The sequence below is a fragment of the Cebus imitator genome, unplaced genomic scaffold, assembly GCF_001604975.1.
Source record: "Cebus imitator isolate Cc_AM_T3 unplaced genomic scaffold, Cebus_imitator-1.0 Scaffold29, whole genome shotgun sequence".
NCBI lineage: Eukaryota > Metazoa > Chordata > Mammalia > Primates > Cebidae > Cebus > Cebus imitator.
The window spans coordinates 7888154-7894783 of record NW_016107344.1 but is presented as its reverse complement, the minus strand read 5'-3'; the positions used below and the strand labels follow the sequence as shown (position 1 = coordinate 7894783).

At 38.8% G+C, this 6630-nt stretch overlaps 1 non-coding gene and 1 pseudogene across 1 annotated transcript; one reads left to right on the top strand and one right to left on the bottom strand.

Moving 5' to 3' along the window:
• Positions 1–1733: 1733 nt before the first annotated feature.
• On the bottom strand, positions 1734–2853 carry LOC108300716 (annotated as a pseudogene).
• A 1161-nt stretch (positions 2854–4014) lies between these two features.
• On the top strand, positions 4015–4079 carry LOC119470401. Its single transcript, XR_005199292.1, has one exon. It is a non-coding gene; the product is annotated as a small nucleolar RNA SNORD37 (small nucleolar RNA).
• Positions 4080–6630: the final 2551 nt, after the last annotated feature.

Sequence of the window (6630 nt, the reverse complement as noted above, 5' to 3'; positions counted from 1 at the left end):
GAAGAGGTAAAGAAATCGCTCTTCAGATATTTTTTTTATTTAAGTGAATTTTTCAGTAGTTTAACAACTTCAACGGGGGTATGGGGAAAGACTGTACAACTTACTTCTAAAGTGTACAGTACAAAGGTTTCTTTTAGTGTGTTCACCGAGTAATACCATTATCAGCACTATCTAATTTCAGACCGTGTTCATCATCCCAAAGAGAAACCCTGTACCATTAGCAGTCACTCTCCAGTCTTCCTTCTCCCACGTGCTAGCAACCACAAATGGACTCTGTCTCTTTGGACTTACCTACTAAGGATATTTCATACAAATGGAGTCACCAAATATGTGGCTTGTTGTATCCGACTTTTTAAAAATAATTTAACATCATGTTTTCAGGCTTTACCCATGTTGTAGCATTTATCAATATTTTACTCCTGGCAGGACATGGTGGTGGCTCATACTTGTAATCGCAGCACTTTGAGAGGCCGAGGCAGGCAGACTGCTTGAGCCTAGGAGTTCAAGACCAGCCTTGGCAACGTGCAGAACTCTGTCTCTGTAAAAAATACAAAACATTAGCTGGGTGTGGTGGTGCGTGTCTGTGGTCACAGCTGCTTGGGAGGCTGAGGTGGGAGGATCACCTGAGCCTGGGAGGTTGAGGCTTCAGTGAGCCATGATTATGCCACTGCACTCCAGCGTGGGTAACAGAGTGAGGCCCTGTCTCACGAAATTGTTTTCATTCTTTTTTATTGTTGAATACTATTTCATGGCATGCACATACCACACCTTATTTTTCTATTCATCAGTTGATAGACATTTGGGTTCTTTCCAGTTTTGGCTAATGTAATGAATGATGCTATGAATATTTGTGTACAAGTTTTTTTTTTATGTAGACGCATCTTTTTTAATTCTTTTGGGTGTATGCCTAAGAGTATTAACAGAATTTCTGGTCATATGGTAACTCTGTGTTTAACGTTTTGAGGACCTGCTAAACTGTTTTCCAAAATGGCTGCATTTTATAATCTCACTAGCTATGTATGAGGGTTCCAGTTTCTCCACATCTTCACTCGAGCTTGTTCCTTTCTATGGCTATATATTTGTATCTGTGGGGAAACAGCTCCACATCATATTTATTAAATATTTGGTAAAGAATCTCTGCTTTTCTGCATCTCTGTTTCCATGATTATTATCCCTTCCAACCTCATCTTGTGTTTGAGCAACTGCAACAACTCTTAAGTGCTTCCTTCATGATATCCTTCTTTTTTTTTAATCTCTTTTGTAATTTTAATTGAAGCAACTCCTATTCATTTTTTAACTCTCTCATAAGCACCAAATTTTATTATCTAACTCAATTTTGGGGGAAAGAAACACCATCAGTATTGTTCCTGCAGCACAAAACAACGATGTTCATTTTTCCAAACATCCAAATTGAAGATCTACCAAAATGAAAACAAAAAAGCACACAGAAAAATAAAAAGGAACAAAAATCACATCCTGGGAGTCGGGGTGGGGGCATCTCAGTGCATTTAGCAGTCTTCGCTGTGCTGTCTGACCATCCTTCATCTGACTTTCAAAAAAATAACACCCTGAGCTCATCAAAATATACATTTTCCGTTTTTTTAATTAAAAATAATAATTAAAAACAGGAAAACTTTGAGGAATTCCCGTTCAATTGCCTGACTTATTTCAATGTCATGTACAGCATATAGATGAAACTATTTGCAGCCCATGTATTTAGGGGATATTCATCTTCAAGGTTTAGCTTTCTTCCAAACAGTGTAAAATACCTACAATTCCAAGTGTGAAGGGACACAGATGATCTCCTTTGAGAATTCCACAGGACAATACAGGTACCCCAGCTGTTCCTTATAGAGAAACAGTGCTTCCGTCAGATTGACACAGTTCCCCTGTGTAAAATATTTCCCATCCTGTTTCAATACTTTCATTGAGAAGTCAAGAATCAGTCTGAGAAACTCCCATGTGGAATCTTCTGGAGACGTGGCGATTAGAACAGCTGTCAGATCATTAATCACATAATCAAATTCTCTCCCTTCTTTGGTGTACCTCTTCAGTACGGGAGTACAATCTTCTAGTAGAACCTGATCACAGTCTCCTTTAAGATTGCCTGACATCGCCACACATTTTTCACGTGTTTCTTACATCCATCGATGGATCGCCATTTGGTCAGTTTCTACCATAGTGACCATCTTTGGTTTTAGTCTGACTGTTTCACATAATATGTCCCCACATCTGCCTCCCAGAATGAGTACACCTTGGGCAGTGTAATCTTCTTTGCCACTGCCCATGATGGCCTGGGTACAGGCCAAATCACTCTCTGCCAAATTAACATTGCCACTAAGGATAAGAGTATTTCCAAACGGCTTCAACTGTAGAGTTTTTATATTTTGGTAAGGTGAATCTTGGTCATACACCACTTCATCTATGTCATATTCAACAAGGCACCCACTGGCGGTGGGCTACTATCTGTCCATGGCTCTTCCTCGAACTGTGGGTGGTAATCATTTCACCTGCCCAGTACTGTCCTGACTCGATTCTTTCAGTCTTTCTTCTACTTTCTTCCAAATACTGTTCCTCTTTTCTTTGCCTTGCGCATCACTGTTGTAACTCTGAAGGTCCAGCAACACCAATCCATGTGGGTAAATTCTCAAATTGGCAAAGCTGCCATTCTTGTTTGTATAGGTGGCTAAATAGCCAAGGTCCTGCCAGGTGTGTGCCAACTCCACTATCCCCTGCTCCTGGAAGATGGACTGGAGGCCTTTTAGAATGGTCTCACCATCAGCTTTGGTGCCGAGCGTGAAGTCAAGTGTGCTGTGCCGTGCTGCTGCCATAGCGAGATGAGGCTCTGTGCCATGCTTGGGGGAGCGGCTGCAGGAGATTGGGGGGCTGTGCAGTGTGTCAGGCTGTAGCCAGTGGGGAGTGTGCTGTGCCTGAAGAGGACAGCGATGTCTTTCTTATAATAGTCACAGTGATCTTTTAAAAATGTATATGGCAAATACAAATGTTATTTCAGAAAGCACATGTGCTAGAATTTTTTCTGTGACTACTTTTGTATCTGCAAGAAAACATTAGTAAAATCTAAGTTTTTTCAGGCTCTTTAATTTGGATTAAATATCTCTGAGTTTTGATTTGCTTTAACATTGGTGGAAGAAGTTATGGTCCATTTGGGTTTTATCTGCAAGACATTTAGATTAAAATGGCTGTAACATGCACACGAATGTTCACTGCAGCACTGTTTACAATAGCAAAGACCTGGAACCAACCCAAATGCCCATCGATGATAGACTGGACGGGGAAAATGTGGTGCATATACACCATGGAATATTATGCAGCCATCAAAAATGATGAGTTCGTGTCCTTTGTAGGGACATGGATGAACCTAGAAACCATCATTCTCAGCAAACTGACACAAGAGCAGAAAATCAAACACCGCATGTTCTCACTCATAGGCGGGTGTTGAACAATGAGAACACATGGACACAGGGAGGGGAGCACTACACACTGGGGTCTGTTGGGGGGAAATGGGGGAGGGATAGCATGGGGAGCAATGCCAGATATAGGTGAAGGGGAGGAAGGCAACAAATCACACTGCCATGCGTGTACCTATGCAACAATCTTGCATGTTCTTCACATGTACCCCAAAACCTAAAATGCAATAAAATAAATAAATAAATAAATAAAATGGCTGTAAAAATCCATCATTTATAAGATGAAACTAATAGGTAACTTTTATTGAATACCTACTATATACTGAGCAGTTATCTAAGTGCTTTCTGTATGTTAATTCCTTTATTCCTCATAAAAATTCTGATGAGGTATTATTAAACTTATTTCACACTACAGGGGACTAGGGGGACAGAGAAGCTAAGTAACTTGCTAAAGGTCACACAGCCAATAAGTGGTAGAGTCAAGATTCTACCCAAAAAACCTGGCTACGGAGCCCACATGTGTAGCCACTAAACTGTCCTGCCGTTTTGTCTTACTGATTGTCTGAGATACATAAGATTTAAAATAGTAGGTGATGACCAGCAGTTTTTGACTTTGACCTGATGTCTGTTGAAGACATCTAGCTTCAGAGGACTATGGGGAAAAAAAAGAAAATCTTAAAAAGTAAAAAGAATAAAAATCATTTTCTAGTGTCCAATAGGGTAGTTTAAAATATTCACACTTTTATTAATTTTATATAATATCCCCATGTCCAATTATAAGGTTGTGTATTTTAAACATCCATGTTTCTATCATACCACCTAGAGGTGTACAGAATTAGTTCTGCCATACTTAAAAACAACAGCTTGAGCAAAAAAGCTCTGGACTATTGAAGGGATAACTTCTAAAAGACATTCTTAGAAAAAAAACATTTTCTGAAATGTTCACAATAGTCAATGTCATATTATGATATTGCCTGCCAGTTTACGTGCTACTTTTTCCTCCTACGTCTTTTAAACCATCTAACAGAGCATTGTGTGTTTCTGAACATTTCTATTCAATTTGTTAAATGTCACCGGGGAAAAATAAAACAGAGAGGACATCAGCTAATAATGTACTTTTACATTCCGTCATCCTATGCATGGTTCCATGTCTCACCATGCTGACCTAATTTGCCATGACAGGAACATGGCCCTGATTTCAGAACATTCCAACTGTGGCAATCACTAAACCTTATTGGGAATTTTTGCCCCCTTAGCAAATTGAACCAGATTGCTTTTCTCAGGACCATTTGAGATGGGTGTCTGTGAACGAGACGGGTGGGCTATGATGGAGAGTTGAGAAATGGAGCTTTTATATTACAAATATACTGAAGCTTTATGTAAATGCGTATCATTACAGGGTGACTGATTTTTGCTGTGAAGGTAGATTTGGGGAGAAAAAATTTAAAAAGCATATTTTATTAACACTTCCTAATGTGTGGCCTTGGACAAACCTCTTTCCTGAGTTTCCTCAAGTCTAAAATGAGGATGATAATAAGATCTATATTTCAGAATTTATCAGACAATTAGATGAGGAGTCACTTTAAGCATTTAGAACAATATCTGGCATTCAAAAATACAGATTCTGGTTGTTGTAATTTTTACTTTACATTTTTGATATAAAAATTATTCTATGTTTACAAGAATAATTTATCTTTAAATTCTTTGGCTGGCTGATCAACTGCAATATATAGATTATATTATATTTCTGTAACAACTTATGGTATATCAATACTTGATCATAGGCACATAGTTTGTGTGTATGTCTCAGGCCTCAGCAGCCCACAGGTAAAAGTGTTGTTCCATCAAGATTAATAGTTGGCTTTTGACAGTACCTGGACCCCATCTGTTTACCCACAATGTCAGCTTCCATGTTTTTACATTTTTTCTAGTAGCCCAACGTGATTAGGATAAATTTTGTTCACCATCTAGTATGTGAACTTCTTCATCAAGATTCCTCACTAGCGCCCACGCCAGGAGCCCTCAGGAGACCGATACACTGTCCACAGCTGTGCCACCTGAAGGCTTCGGAGACATGGGGCAGTGGTGTGGACAAAAATGTCTCCCCCCACCCCCAAACTCTCAGTCAGCTTTTGCTTCTTGGGTCCTGGAAGGGGCCCCTCCTGAGCCCAGAATCTCACACTTGGTTTGTCATCTCCCTAGACCTCTCAGATAGGAGAATATCTTGCAGATACTGAACTGGAACTTTAAAAATTCCCCTACTGGAGTCATATTACCTTCAAGATTTGAACATTTTATCTTCAAGTGTAAACTGAAAGAGGGAGAACCCTGATGGTTCCTGGAACAGAAAAATTTAGTCAGCATTCATTTTTTGAGCTCTTTAATGAGGCTGTGGCTTTGTAGAGAGGTGCCTAAATAATCATTTTAAAAAATATGTTAAGAAGTGGTCCTGGAGACTGGAAGAGAAGTTCTCAAATTTTTCATCTCAAGATGCTTTTTTACCCTTAAGAAATTGTTGAAGACCTTAAAAAGCTTTTGATTTCTGTGGGTTATTGATACTTACTTAATTGAACTTTAAACTGAGAAGTTATAAAATAATGAAATATATAGTCATGTGTCACTTAATGATGAGGCTACATTCTGAGAAATGTGTCATTAGGTGATTTCATCGTTGTGGGAACATCACAAAGGGACTTTTCTTTATAACCTTATTCTATAAACTTTTTTCTACTTTTACAATTGTTTATTTTTCTTTACTTTGTAAACTTTTTTGTTGTTGTTGTTAAAAACAAAGACACAAACACACACATTAGCCTGGGCCTGCATAGGGTGAGGATCATCAGTATCACTGTCTTCCACTTTCATATCTTGTCCCACTAGAAGGTCTCCAGGGGAAATAACATATGTGGAACTGTCATCTCCCATAACAATGCCTTCTGCAATACCTAAAGAAGGACCTGCCTGAGGGGTTGTTTTAGTTTTGTTTTTTGTAAGTAGAAAGAGTACAATCTGAAATAATAACAAAGTATAGTAGAATGGACTGTACTACCTCACGTAGCCTTTTTCTCCTTCTTCTGCTACCTAACATGTTGAACCCTATGAGTGAGATCAGATAGTTATAGAAAATATAAAGATACTATATTAGTCCATTTTTGCACTGCTATAAAGAAACACCTGAGACTGGGTAATTTATAAAGGAAAG